Raw genomic sequence first — 15,385 nt, 5'->3', positions numbered from 1 at the left:
GCCATTCATTGAGACAGGGGAATCTTAAACATGAAGACTGAGAGATTTCTTTAAGAGAATTTTCACTTCTCTTTTGTCGTTTCCCAAAGGGTTCCATTTGTAAACCAAAGCTTAAGAATGCACTTTGGTCATAAAGGTAAATTTGCAGTTTCTTATGTCGTCAGGGACCGTTCTGAAAGCAAACTGTCAGGAGCAAAGAGAAAGTCAGAGGTGAAAAAAGTGAGGCCAGTGCCCTTGCACTGACTTTCCTCATGGACTCAAGGACTTAGCCAATGTAAACCGGACACCGAGACTTTCCCAAAAATAAGACCGAGGGTGACAGTGCTGCTTCATTGAGGACAAATGCAATTAAATGAAATCACTAAAAAAATTTTTTAAATAAAAAATAAGCCAGGTTCGGTGGCTCACTCCTCTAATCCCAGCACTTTGGGAGGCCGAGGCGGGCGGATCACGAGGTCAAGAGATTGAGACCATCCTGGCCAACATGGTGAAGCCCCGTCTCTATTAAAAGTGCAAAAATTAGCCGGGCATGGTGGCGCACACCTGTAGCCCCAGCTTCTCGGGAAGCTGAGGCAGGAGGATCCTTTGAACCGGGGAGGTGGAGGTTGCAGTGAGCCGAGATCACACCACTGCACTCCAGTGTGGCGACAGAGCGAGGCTCCATCTCAAAAAAATAAAATAAAATTAAATTAAATTAAAATAAATAAATAATAAAATAAAGCACTGTCAGGCGTTGTTCCAGGCCCCAGAATTCCAGGATGGAGCAGTTCCCACGCCCGTCACCAGGTGGCAGAGGAGCTTTGCATCCAGTCCTCCCGGTGTCCCTGGGGCAGCACCTCTGGCTTAGGAAGCAGAAGTTTACCGAAAATTCAAGGGAGTGCAAACCTAACAGTACAGCAGAAATCCCGTCACTCTGCAAAGCTGGACTTCAATTCAGAAAGCCAGGTTTCAGCCTTGGACCTTAGGGGTTTGGATGCTTTGGGAAAAGTAATTTCCGTGGAATCATAGGGATATCACTCCATGGCTAGAAGCAAGCTCAGTCCCAGTGCAGTGTTGTAGTTAAAGAAACAAAGCCTAATCTGTTAAGTCTAACTTCACTTAGAAAAATAGTAAGTTAATAGATCTAAGTTTTTAAATTTTTTAAATGTTCATGGAAGAAGACACCGAGTCTTGATTGTTCCCATGGTTTCCCCAAATATTACACAGTCAATGACATACAACAGAAGCTGGGTATATATTTGTGATGGAAAGAAAACAGCACCCAAAATACTGACAAAGGAAAATAATGGAAAAGGCACAATTTGTTCCCTTGGTTTGGCGTGGAATGTAGTGGAAAGAGCATAAGCTTTGACCCAAGGTAAATCTGGGTTTGAGTGTCTACTTTGCCACTTCTCTAGACCTTTCAGCAAGAGCTACACAGTGGCTCTAGGACTGTTTACTCGGCTTTAGGATGAGGGCTAGTGTGTGCATTAAAGCTTGTAACTCAGAGTTGTCGCAAAGATTAAAGAAAACAAGAAGTAAAATACATGGCAGGTAGTGAGTGTTCAGAAACCTTTAGATCTCTTCGCATCAAGATTTCAGCGTGAGAAAAGTATTCTCTGGTGCTAAACCACCAACTCTGATTTTGAGACTAGAACCATGCAAAATTGTTCTGTGACCTGAAAATAATTTTCCAGATTGTGGAAATCACTGGAACATATGCTGTGGTCATCTGGCAAATTCTCTTTCTAACATTTGTGACTGAGTGCCCCTTTTAAGTACCTCTGAGAAACCCGGGACGTTGGTTTCCCATACATTTCAAATAATGTTCTGTGAACACAGTGGCGTTAGGACATTCTGGGAAAACTCGTGATGTCCTTAGCAATTTACAGAGTTAACTTGAATCTCTGTGACACCAAGGCTTCTTTAATCATAAAGTCACAGTGAGGTGATTGGACCTGTCAGAAGTACAAATGCTGGGAGTCTGCTTTGAATAAAGTGTGCCTTTGATAGTTTCCATTTACTATAATATTACATTCAAGAATTAAGAGACTCCTGAGTAATTGATCATTTTGCAAGTAGAAGTGATCACTAATAACACTGCATTGTTATTTATTAACATTTACACCCACCACAATTCTATTATGTAAATAACATAACAGATTGTCCAACTATATATTTAATACTTTGGGTATTTATTACTAATAACTGAGCATATATGACTTGATGCACAATGAGGAATGAAGATGAATGAGAAGTTTAGCTTAGTGAATGTTTTATGGATGAAACGTACATTAGATATTTTGAGGGAGATGTCCAGGCAATATCAGTGCTACATTTTGTTTTCCCAGGACAGGATGAGAAAACAAAGCCTGACTTGTGTGAGAGTCATAACCAGTTCTGGAAATGCACAAAAGCACTATTAAGGCCAAGTATGGACTCTAGATCATCAAAGCTACATAGTAGTCATTCATTCATTCATTCACTTAGGACATGCTTATTTGTCATAGACTAGGCATTAAGAATATAACAATCATCAAAAAAATATATTATCAGCCGGGTGTGATGGCTCATGCCTGTAATCCCAGCACTTTGGGAGGCCAAGGAGGGCGGATCACCTGAGGCCAGGAGTTCAAGACCAGCCTGGCAAACATGGTAAAACCCTGTCTCTACTAAAAATACCAAAAAATTAGCTGGGCGTGGTGGTGGGCACCTGTAATCCCAGCTGCTCTGGAGGCTGAGGCAGGAGAATTACTTGTGTCCAGGAGACAGAAGTTGCAGTGAGCCAATATTGTACCTTTGCACTACAGCCTGGGCAATAAGAGCAAACCTCCATCTAAAAAAAAAAAAAAGATATTATCACCAACAAATACTAAACAAAAAAAAACCCTTACACAACTGAGTAGAAAATCTCCAACTGCAGTGAGGAAAATGAAGAAAGTGTTCAGGGACATTGTGGAAGTTCCATTAAAAAAAATTGCAGAAGTTCCATGTATACGCTGAAGTGTGAAGGATGGCTAGAGATGAGTTATCAAAGAATTAGGGATAACATGTTCTATGCCTGGGGTTGGGCACAGTATTCCTTATTTTTATGTTGTAGATTCAGACAAATGTGTTCAAATACTACTTATTATCTTTGTCATATTAGACTTCTATTAGCTTTGTCATATTAGAAATATACTTAGCCTGTTAGCATCAGTTTCCAAATATCTAAAACAAGGTTAATAATTACAATCTTAAAGAACAACTCAGGGCTTTAAAGAAAAAAAGATGTGTAAATTTCCCTACTGTAATATCTGCACATAGTAGGTAGCTACATAATAAATGCTGATTACAAATATTTTCTTTACTTCCTCATTTTTACTCAACGGGATCCTATACCTACCCCACTCCACATTCTCCTTGACTCTAGCTTCTCACATAAACTACACGTGCCATATTTTTCTGAATATAAGATAGGGAAATTTCTCTTATCTCCTCTTTTTGGAGATTTCAGATTAATCTAACAAAAGGCTTGATAACAAACAAAAATTCTTGACTTAAAGAGAAATTCATTGATGTTAATTACGACACAGGACGCAATCCCACCTCCCTTGGTGCAAATAAATCCTCCCTGAGGTTTGCGATGAAGTCTGCCTGCAGGACTTCCTTCTGCAGCAGTGGAGATCTATGCCAAGACAGAGGGAGTTTTCCCCTGTGCTTCTCTCTCCTGGCCATTCGTCACCTAAACGATCCTCTCCAAGCTTCTAAGGGACTGATTGAGGGCCTGTGGGAAGGTGCACCTACCCAGCGTGGGCCTCCGTCCAGTGGTGTCTGGTGGCCCTGGGCCAACTGCCCCCATCTGGTCCTCGGCATGCTGACTGGAGGGAAGTGCTTCACCAGGATAGAGTCTCAATGATTTAGGACGATCAGAGTCATATTCACTCAAATCCCAGTTGTAATAAGGAGACCGCCTTCCTCCAGCCCCGCTCCAGCCTCTGAGAGCGAAAGCAGGTTCTGCTTCTCCCCAGGGTACATCCCCCTGGGGGGCCCCTGCCAGACCTGCCATGTCAGATGGACTCCATTAACCCTGGTGGTCAAGAACTTCAGCAGTGCCTGAGCCAGGGGAAAGCCAGCCTTGGAAGCCGCCTGGCAGCAAGCCCAACCCCCCGAGAGCTGCAGAGACCCCCACAGAGCCAAGGCTCAGAAAATTGAAAACACGAAGAGTGGGCCTGGGTTCTTTTGCCTTTGATTTGATGGAGAAGGACATCTGCTGGCAGGAAATCAAACCCAGTGTTGCAGATTTCTCTTTTCAGAATGTGGAACGTACCAAACCAAACATGTCACACAGTTGGATGGCCTCTCACTGCTTGGGAGGAAAAAATGAGGGGGCTTTGGATGACCCAGAAAAAAGGGATGACCTCCAGGCTGCCCCGTTCTAGTAAAAAGTGAGTCTGATGGTCAGAAGGGGCACTTGTCCTGGTACTGCAACCTCAAGTGCTTCAAAATGTTATAACTTGGTTCATGACTTTTTCAGTTTTTTTTCCTTGTACTTTTCCAGTACTTAATATAGTATATTTAAACTTGAAATAATACGGTTGCTTCCTGCCATCACTTTCCTCCTATTCAGACACTGGTGCTATCCCATTGTTCACCGTGTTCCTTCCTGGATCTAGAGCGGCTCCTATTTATAATGGGGCATAATTGGTGTCGCGTGTCTTCAGGCACACGCAAGCTGCACATGTGCAAGAAAAATAGTTCTCACAGCAATCTCTCCTCTGCATTCATTCTTCATCATTTGCTTAAGGGAAACCATGCCCTAAACCAGGTCTGAGGGAAACCTGGGAGAGATACTGAATCTGTTTTGGCAAACTCAAATGTTTTATGGGGACAGCCAGGCGGTCGTTTTCCAACACAAGCCCAGGTATGGCCCACATCATCAGCCTCTCCCGTTTCTCACCCAAGCACCGCCTTCCCCATCGACATTCAGGCTGTTTCCCTGAAATATCTTCCCATCCCTCAAACCATTTCCATTGAGCCTGGCCAGGCACTTGGCGTTATCTACTCAAATGTGTTGGCACTCAGCGATGACTTCAGGTTTCAGCCACTGATTTCTGTATGCCTTGAAGTCATTTATGAGAACGTCTAAAATTTTATAATATTTATGAAAGTATTTTATAAAAATTACAATCTTCTCTCTTCTTCTGAATTTCAGATAGTCATAGTTGTCCGTCCTCTTCTCTTTAGCCCCGTACCACGTATTCCCCTTCAGCCTGCTTTTCTCCTCCTGAGCCAAAATGCTTACACGTTCCCGTGGGTCCTTCAAGTAGTTGGGATTTCTGAGAAACCAAACAAGTTAATGTAGTAGCTTGCATGTGGGAGCCAGGATAGGGTTGTCCAGGGGATGCAGAGAACTATAAAATGCTGATGCTGTGCTCTAATGCTTGAACTCCTCCAAAATGCACACTGAAACTAATTCGCTCTTTGGTGGTGCTAAGAGGGGAGGGCTTAAGGAGGTGATGAGGTCGTGAATTCTATTCTCATGAATAGAACTCTCTATTCTCATGAATAGAATTAGTGCCCTTGTAAAAGGGGTTGCAGGGAGTTGCCTTGTCTCTTCCACCACGTGAGGACACAGCAAGAAGGCACCCTCTAGGAAGCAGTTTTTTAGCTTAGATTCCTAGAGTCTGAGGAGACTTAGCACAACCTTAGGGAGCAAGATTGAGGGAAGAAAAGAGCGCAGCAGAAGAGAAGACGTCAAGATGAGGGTGCACTATGAAGCTGGAAGCCACTGAGTGCAGGCAGGTTGCCAGGTGCCTGGGAAAACTGACGCTCTGGGAATTGTTTCCCAGGACTATCCCTCTGCAAAGAGAAAGAAGGAATAGTTTATCCGTGAGATATCTGCAGCCCCCCGTTTCCGGGTTGTGCATTTGTCACCCCTCATTTCTGGGTTGCGCTAAGCAAGGATATTTTTGGCTTGCCAAAATTTCAGCATCAAGAAGGAAGCCACAGGCAGGAGGTGAGAGGCTAATGCATCCAAGAGGCAGGGTTCTCTCAGGAACACACACATAAGCTCCACGATGAAGCCAAAGCAGGGACTTCTGTCGATTCCTCCCTTGTGATGGAAACTGCAGCCCTGATAGCACACTGCAAGAGCTGCTCAGGTCAAAGGGCACATCCCCCAACGTGCACCGGGGCAGCACGTGACTGCTGGACAGTGGCTATGCTACAGTAAACTCCGGCTCAACCTGGCTCTCTCTTTGCTACCCAGTTCCTTCCTTGTCAATACCACCAGCACATTCCCCCTGTCAACCAGGTTAGCGCTGAAACTGTGATGAGCACTTCATGCTTTGTTTCTGTCTTCAGTAAGTTTTATGTCATGTCGTTCACAATATGAGGGAGTGTATAACCAATAAAGATGCCAAGACAATCCGTCCTCAGTGCTAACTGCCTGGCACAGGAGTCAGACTGGAGTGTTCCATAGGAGCTGAGGAACTCATCAGGAGGAGGGAGATAAACCCGGGGGTTCCTGTTCCCTCTCACCCCGATCAGTCTAGAATCCCAGAAGGCAAAGGGCAAACCGTGTTCCTCTTGGGCATTTTTTGCACTCTGTGTCCTTTTTTCAAACTATCCATTCCTGATAGTTTAATACCTAAAAGATGATTTCATTTATTGCAGTGTGTGTAAGCAATATCAGAAAAACACAACCCGACCCTTTGAAAATAATTTTATCTCTGGGCTATGTGATGTGGAAATGAAAGGAAAGCTCATTCTAGAGTATAGGATAAATAGGTAAGACTACTGTCCTTTTGTGTGACCATACGGCTTTGTCAGTCACACAGTCTGATGATGTCAGTGCATTTCATCTTAGTATCCGGTGATGTGCTGTGTTACCTCATGCCACCAGACAAACATCCCTGGCCGCACAGGGCTGACGCACACTTCCGCTCTGGGCTCAAGGCAGACGCCCTGCATTGCCCTCCATTCTAAGAATGAAGAGGTTTGGAATTCAGGGATAAACTGGAAGCAAGAAAAATGAGCTGCTGGAGAGAGCCCTGTCAATGGAGAAAGAGTTAGCCCTGGGTGGGGGTGGGAATAAGAGTTTCAGGCACCCTCATCTTATAGACTGGCTCTGTGAGAGGCACCACAACAAATTCTCCAAATTTGCATTGCAGTTCTTCAAAGGATTCCTCCAATGATATCAGAGTTAGAAGGTTTTCAGTCTGATGAATGGGGAATATAGATAATGCTAAGTCCCCAGAGGGATTATATAAATGGCTTTTATTCAGATTTCCTAAAAATAGCACTATTCATTGCTTTTTTTGTCTCACATTATTAAAGTACTGTAAGTTCACTTTTAAAATGTTGGGAAAAAGTACAAAATTATGAAGACTATAGAAATGACCTATGATTTCACTACCAAATAAGTATCCACGTTTTTCTATTCATCTAATCATGCGTGCATAAAACCGTGTTAAATATACAATTTTACATCTTATCTGTTTCATTTAAATTATATCATTAGCATCTTTCCTATTCAGCTAGGCATTGTTTGAAAACCTCATTTTAATGTCATTTGCATATTGTTTTATTGAGCCACAATTTACTGATCACCGTGTGTGCGTGTATGTGTGTGTGTGTGTGTGTGTGTGCGTTTCTGATTTTTCTACAAACAGGAAATTCTTGATCAATGAGTGTAGTAGAGATATGAGTACTGCTTTTGGAGGAAAATCTGACCAAAACAAGAAAAGACAGAAAAACCCCCATGGGGCTGAAACTCAGAACAGAATGTCTCCTTCTCCTTGAAGGAGCCCGGACAAGCCATCAACATTTTGGGATAGTGCCAAGGCGAAGCCTCCATTGATAACTGGCTGGAGTCCGGGCATGGTTAGAATGGCACAGGCAAGTGTTCCATGGCACAGAGGTCTGGAAATTCTCGCTTGGGGCACTGGATCACAGGGATGGGGACAAATAAACCCTGCCAGCTGTGCTGAAGCAGTGCATGCATCTCCAGAGCTGGGACACGGTGAGGACTTTGTTCTAAGACCCAAGGAGGGAGGGAGAGATACTAATCTTTATTCCCATGACTAAGATGGGCTTGGAAAATGCTCATCAAAGCAAAGAATGAGATTGCCCTATATGCCAGGGACACTTACAAGATGCTTCACAGATATTAACTCATGCAGCCCTCATGACCACCCCTGAGGTTGGGAGGTGGTGTCATCCTCAAAACACAGTTGGAGAAACTGAGATGCAGAAATACTGAGTGCTTTGCTGAAGGTCACCAAGCAAGTAAAGGAGGGAGGTGGGATTGAAACACCAGGTGACCCTAATGCTCTCCTGCCTTTCTCCCCATCACCCAGCACATAGCATGAGGCCTGACTGTATCTGCAGGAGGACATCGAGGCCTGAGGGAGGGGAAATGCTGTGGAGAGCGAAAGCAGGAGAGCCCTAGCAGAAGCAGGTGCCTGTGCCTGGAGGAACACCTTTGAAACGAAACCTAAAAATACCACATCTCTGATTATGGTTCAGAAAGATTCCTACTTGTGTGTGGGTTTATGTAAGTGTGTGTGTGTGCGTGTGTGTGTGTAAGTGTGTGTGTTTCTGTATGAGTGTGTGTGTGTAGGGTGCTGGAAAAGGCAAAGTGATGATCCCTCTTTCTAGGTCCCTGCAGTGGTTCTTCCCTGCACCTCCCATGGCAGCAAGAATGCATGGTTCCTCTCTGACACCTTCCTAACTGCGGACTCCAGGATCCAGTGGACCGTGGCCAACCAAGCCCCTGGGAGGCACAGCTGCCTGAGCCACAGGTAGCTGTCAGAGGGGCTCGGCGTCACCCTCCAGAGAACAGTCCTCCTCCCATTCTTCTCATCTGCAGCAGTCAAGGGTGAGAAGGAGCCAGGCAATGACAGAACAAAAGCAGAAAGCTCACCAGACCGCAAACCAACCTCAACCAGCTCCTGTCTAAGACACAATTAAGGAGGTAATCCTCCTCAAATCCACCGAAGGGTTTTAGAGATGCCAGCACTTCCTGGCTTACAGAACACAACCTGTGTACAGTGATTGCCTTGCTTGGATATTTTTAGCATGGTCAATATAATGGCTTTACTTATAGGTGCCCTTTTGAAATTCAGCAAAAAATATTGTCACCAGACTGCTTCCAGGAAACAGAAAATTCTCAGTCACAGCTTTCTGAGAAGCACTTTTTAAACGTTATTTTCTGTATGAAGGTATAAAAGGATTATACCTCATCCTAATCCAACCCCCTTCCTGTGTCTTTACCAGGCTATAGGAACAGCCTTCTGCTTCTGGAGTGATAATCATTATGTACCACTAGTTACGTCATCAGCACACCACCAAATCAGCAGTGCCAGAAAGTGTCCAGAGATGTATGATCCGCTTCCACTTAGCTTTAAAGAATGGAGAGTCCTGACCACTGAAGACTGAGTTCAATGGTCTCCCAAAGTCCATCCCACAAAATACTAGAGTAATATATCAGCAACTGTTACGTTAGCGACGTTTCCATATCTAAGCCCTAATTTTAAGAGAAAATAACACTGCTGGAGAAATCAGCAAACTAATCCAGGTAGGCTTTATTTCTACTGAGTTATAGAAAAACATATAAAACACAAATCAAAAACCAATATATCTTAGAGCCCTCAGGATGATGATGATTTAGATGATAATGTTTTCATGTCCATCCATAAGAAGCTGCCTGGGGGACCGGGCGTGGTGACTCACGCCTGGAATCCCAGCACTTTGCAAGGCCACAACAGGCAGATCATGAGTTCAGGAGTTCAAGACCAGCCTGGCCAACATAGTAAAACCCCGTCTCTACTAAAAATACAAAAATTATCCAGGCATGGTGGTGTGTTCCTGTAGTCCCAGCTGCTTGGGAGGCTGAGGAAGGAGAATCACTTGAACCCTGGAGGTGGAGGCTGCAGTGAGCCGAGACTGCACCACTGGACTCCAGCTTGAGCAATGGAGTGAGTCTTCATCTCAAAAAAAGAAAAAAAAAAAAGAAAGAAAAAAAAAGAAGCTGCCTGGACTCAGGAAAATGTGTCAACATTTTGACCTTTAGGACAATGTATATTCTTCACTTTGCCTGAAATTTATTCTCAGTGTTAATAAATCTGCTCAAAAGTTATCTCCTCTATGAAATTCTCTGTGTGTGTGTGTGTATGTGTATGTCTGTCTGTCTTTCTTTGTTTCTCTCTCTCTCTCTCTCTCTCTCTCACACACACACACACAGTTTGCCTGCCCCTGTTCCTACATCACGTATTCTTCCTTAACTCCAGTCTCACTGTTCGTAATGCATTATTTGTGCGTTTGTTCTCTGCAATCTATTACATTTTTTATTGTTGTCGTAAGAACACTGTTTATGTCTCTACAGGATTATATAACAACGTACCATAAACTGGATGCTTTTAAAGAACTGGAATTTATTTCTCACGGTTCTGGAGGCTGGAAGTCCAAGATCAAACAGCTGGCAGATTCTGTGTCTGGTGAGGGGCCATTTTCAGGTTCATAGACTGTGCTTTCTTACTGGGTCCTCACATGGTGGAAGGGGCAAGACAGCTGTCTCTGGGTCCTCTTTTATAAGGACACTAACGCCATTCACGAGGGCTCCACCCTCACGATCTCATCACCTCCCAAAGCTTCCACTTTACGGGAGGAGATCAGTTCCACCATAATGAATTTCATGGGGACACTATCATTCAGACCATCGCATACACTTCACATGAGTTCTACTCTCTGAATACATTTTTAAGTGCAGAATAAAGTACTGTTAGCTATAGGAACAATATTGTTCAGCAGATCCCTAAAACCTATTCAGCTTATATAATTGAAACTTTATGCCTGTTGAACAGCAACTCTTCTTGAAGGCAAGAACTTTCGGCTGAGTGCAGGGGCTCATGCCTGTAATCCCAACCCTTTGGGAAGCCAAGGCTGCAGTGAGCTATGAACACACCACTGCACTCCCGTCTGAGCCACAGAATGAGACTCTGTCTCAAAAACAAAGCCAAACAAAAACCAAATAAACAAAAATGACTTTTTCTCACTCTTTCTGTTTCATTTAACAAGCATTTCTGAACATTTACAGTATGCAAATGACAGTTACAACTGGAATATAAAACCATTATTCTGAAAGAGTTGATAATCTAAAATGGTAGAAAGAAAAAAACAATGTTATTCCAGAAAAATATATTGTGTGGAATTTGTCTCCACATAGGGATAATGCACAGACCACATTTACTTGTTATATTCACATGATGATTGCAAACTTCATACGATTTTTTTTCCTTTGAAACTTAAAAGATTTGCTCAATAGATAGTATGTTTCTTGGTGAAAGAAACAAAGTCTCTATTATTTACAGTTTCTATTACCAGTGCCCAGTAGGAACCAGGAATAGAGTGAGAATTCCATAAATAACTGCTACCTGAATGAATGAAATTACAATTTTATGCATGTCTCTACTGATAAGACATATTTGCATGTTGGCCTATCACATAGAGTTTTACTTTTAATAAATGGTTTGGACTGAAATACTTCAAATAAAGAGAAGTGCAGCATCTTGAAAGTTCTTTAAAACAATCCTTTCTCTTTGGGTTGCCAGAGGATCAAATAATTCTCCTACACTCAAGTAGAGAATCAGACTACTCTCTTTTATCTTCATTTGGATATTTCTCTAATACATTCTCAATGCTTCCTTTTCAAACCTAGACTTTGATGACAACATTACATTACTTCTCATTTCCTTGTCAGCACAAGTTGGCCCTTTTGGATGCCATGAGTGTTTGACAATTTAAGTTCCTTTAGATGCCTGAAACAACTAATTTCTCACTGGGGGTATAAACCTTTATATTTCTTGTCACTAATTTACTGAATGAATTGTGTTCATATTCTCTTTTTGTAATCTTCACAGAAAGAAATTAAGATTAGATGCTGCTATTTCAAAGGTGATCCGAATACCCTGCTGTTTTCATCTTTTACAATATTTAGGATGCTACCTCCCAATAATCTGTTTGTAAAAACGAATCACTTATCAACGACATGTCTTTCTCATGAACAATTAAAACAAACAACAATACAAAGGAGTGTTCCACCAGAAACCGGTACAGCGCTTCAAAAATCTTAAGAGTGCTTTGCAAAAGCCCACATGAAGTGCCTAATTCAAAGAAGCTTGAGACTTTTAATTCCAGGTCGACTCTGCCTAGAATACAATCAGAAGAATTTCTGATTCCCAGTTCCCTACGGCTGAGCTTCCCCTTGGGAATGAGTTTATTGTTTTGGAAGACAGGAGTGCTTTTTGGTCCCAGCAAGGCTCCGTTTGGCAAACTAGTGGGCCAATGTATTTTGTGATGTCCTGATTAAAAAACAAAATGGGCCAGGTGTGGTGGCTCATACCTGTAATCTCAGCACTTTGGGAGGCAGAGGTGGGAGATCACTTGAGGCCAGGAGTTCAAGACTAGCCTGGGCAATGTAGCAAGACTCCAACTCACAAAAAAAAATTAATAACAAACGAAACAAAATAACACTACTTAAATTTCTTTAATTACTGTGTACTCGTCATTAAAATAATGCAAATCACTGTACATTTTCCTGCAAACCATTTTTAATATGAAAAATCTGTGAAAAAGTAAAAAAAAATCTATGAAGAATCTAGCTTAAAATTTTAGTTCTGACTCTTTCTAGTTATGAGAAGCCACTTGAGTTATTTAAGCTTTCTTTAATTTCTTGATCTGCAAAATCCAAATAAGAATGCCTATTTCATAAAACAGTTAGAAAGCCAAAATGAGAGATAGGCATGAAAAAAATCTCTGAAAAATAGAACTTCTTTTCTCTTTCTGTCTTTAAAAGAGCATATAGAGTGTGTGTGTGTGTGTGCATGCATGTGTGTGATTGTTTGCATGTGTGTGTGGTCAGTTTGTAATAATTCAGGTCAATTTTTCACTTCTTTTCCACTTGTTAAATGAGATATGAGACCTGTAGTAATGACCCAGAGGACTCTGAAGTACTTTGTTCATCTCTTAAAAAGATCAGATTATAAATTACAAATTCAAGAATTATAGTTGTTTCCTGAGTCTTTTCATATATTTGGAAAGTATTTATTAAAAGCCAAAAATGTGACAATTATTATGTATTCTGTATGTAAGATACTTGATAGTGCTATTTTAATTAGAATATTTACCTTACCACATTCTGGTCCATCAGGATCAGGTTATTTTATGAGTCATTTGTTCCCTGACAAAGTCAAGAAGACATATTGTGCACAGCAATGAGAATAAGCAAAGCAATAATTCATTCATTACTGGATACTTTACCCACTCTCAATCCTGCATCACTATAGAATCCTCTAGAAAGCTTTCAAGAAAATTAATGCATGGGTCACATCTCAGACCGAGGGAGATCTTGATAGTGAGACCCAGATGTTGAAATTTCCTAAACTCTTAACTGGATTCTTCAATGTAGAGTCAGAGTTGAAAACCACTGCTCTAAATGTACTGTGTAAACCTGTCTTCTTCCCAACTAGACTAAAACATTTTTAACAACAAAGTCAAGGCATTATGTTATCATTATATCCCCTTTCACCTAGCACAATTCCTAGCACAAAATTAGTAACTAATAAATGCCTGTGAAAATAAGTGTTTTAATATTGATGGTCTCTGCCAACAGGATTTTAAGTCCCTGGATGGTCAGGGATTTATAAAGCCTCAAACATACCAAAATACTCTGTAATTGGCTAATGTTTGTAAGTGTTTCTTGAGGCTACTATCGTCCAATTTCAGGCAATCAACTACTTTGAGAAACGTTTCATAAATGAAGAAGTTTGGGTGGCCAATCTTTGGAATGCAGACGCATAAGTATTCTGGATAATACAGCATGACTCTGGAAAAGAATACTTTTGTTTTAGTCTTCCTTGAGATTTTAGTACTTGGCATTGAAGATAATCAGTACAGGTATGTAAGATGAATATATGAGTAAATGACCAAATAAGTAGAGAAAGTATATTTTCACACAAAAGGTAACATTTTTTTTTTTTTTTTTTTTTTTGCAGAAGTGTGAAATGCTGAGACTTATATTTTAACAGGAGCATTCTGGGGACTGTATTAAAAACATTGTGAAGTAGGTCAAAGACAGAAACTGGGTAAAAGCAGGAAGATTATTGCCGTCATCCAAGAGAGATGACGATGGCTTGGACTGTGGAGGTGACAGTGTAGTGGAAGCAGTGGTTGGAGTCTGTGCATGTTTTGTAGGTAACACCTACAGCTTGTATTGGAATTGAGTATTCAGTGTGAGAAAAAGACAAGAGTCAGGGATAATCCACAGATTTTGTGACTCGAGGTACTAGGATTAGATTTGCCAGAGACTTAGATGATGATAAACACAAGACGTCAGTGTTTGCAGGGAAGATCAAGAGCTTCATTTGGGGGAGGTTATGTCTGCATACTTAATAGCATAGATGAACTATAGAAGGAGACATAAACCTGGCGGAGGGGGCTCAGAATACAGAGGGCGTATGAAGCAATGAGATTGGATAAAACCAGCGAGGAATGGGAAGTGTGAATAAAACAGTTATTCTCAGGTTTCCTTTTCATTTTTATACTCAATGCTTTTTCAAGGGTTTTTAACATATGTATTTATAATACATTATTCCATTTTATGCATCATTTATTAACTTAACAATTATGCCTACCAAACACATGGCATTCACAGATTTAATATTTCGGAATCAGACTGTATAGGAATCCAGAAGGTCCACAATGTGTAGAAACGTGTCATTTTGTGGAGGCCTGGATATTAACTTTACACTGTAAGTCTAACATGTAGGAACAAGTCGCTATGCCTAGTTAGCCCATGCCCTTCTTAACCCACCCTTGCTTTTTGATACTCATACTAACTCTGGTAACTCTGGTTATATCAGTGTTAGGAATTTTGCCCATTTCTGGACTTTCAGGAAGTTTCCCCGTGAATAGTAACGGTCTGCTCTACAGTAAGATAGAATGAATTGAAATTATATTCTAGAGCCCCATCCAGTTATAAATTAAGTCCTGGCAAGCAATTTCAAAGTTATTTCCAGTGCTCTGTTATCCAGGAGCCAAGCTAGGTATTGTGAAAACTTCAAATATAAATATTGCACTTAATTCGTCCTCAAGGAACTCACAATTTAGTATAAATATGACAAGAATATGAATTCATATAACACAAGGTGAAACGTGAGAAGGGTCATCAGGAAAAGTCAGTAATGGATGCTATTAATACAGTGTGCGGACCCTCTGGGTTAGGTTGGTGTGTATTGGCTACTCCTGGGTAGGTGCTGTCTCCCCAGAGAACCGCTTTCAGCCATATGGAAGAATCGCCTTATTTCCCAGGAGGTTGTATAAAGCCCGCAGCCCATGGACCAACAAGGGAGCCTGACTTCCTTGC

The 15,385-nt window shown here is 41.6% G+C and overlaps 1 long non-coding RNA gene across 1 annotated transcript in view; it reads right to left on the bottom strand.

The window, feature by feature from the left end:
* Nucleotides 1-13,691: 13,691 nt before the first annotated feature.
* LOC105549232 overlaps nt 13,692-15,385 on the bottom strand; it is a 13,849-nt gene continuing 12,155 nt past the window's right edge. Inside the window, exon 3 of the long non-coding RNA XR_001007518.1 lies at nt 13,692-13,846. This is a non-coding gene — a long non-coding RNA (uncharacterized LOC105549232). The remainder of the gene's footprint in view (nt 13,847-15,385) is intronic.

The sequence above is a fragment of the Mandrillus leucophaeus genome, unplaced genomic scaffold, assembly GCF_000951045.1.
Source record: "Mandrillus leucophaeus isolate KB7577 unplaced genomic scaffold, Mleu.le_1.0 Scaffold1110, whole genome shotgun sequence".
In the NCBI taxonomy this organism is placed as follows: Eukaryota; Metazoa; Chordata; class Mammalia; order Primates; family Cercopithecidae; genus Mandrillus; species Mandrillus leucophaeus.
The sequence above is the reverse complement of the archived record's forward strand: the minus strand, read 5'-3'. Positions and strand labels throughout refer to the sequence as shown.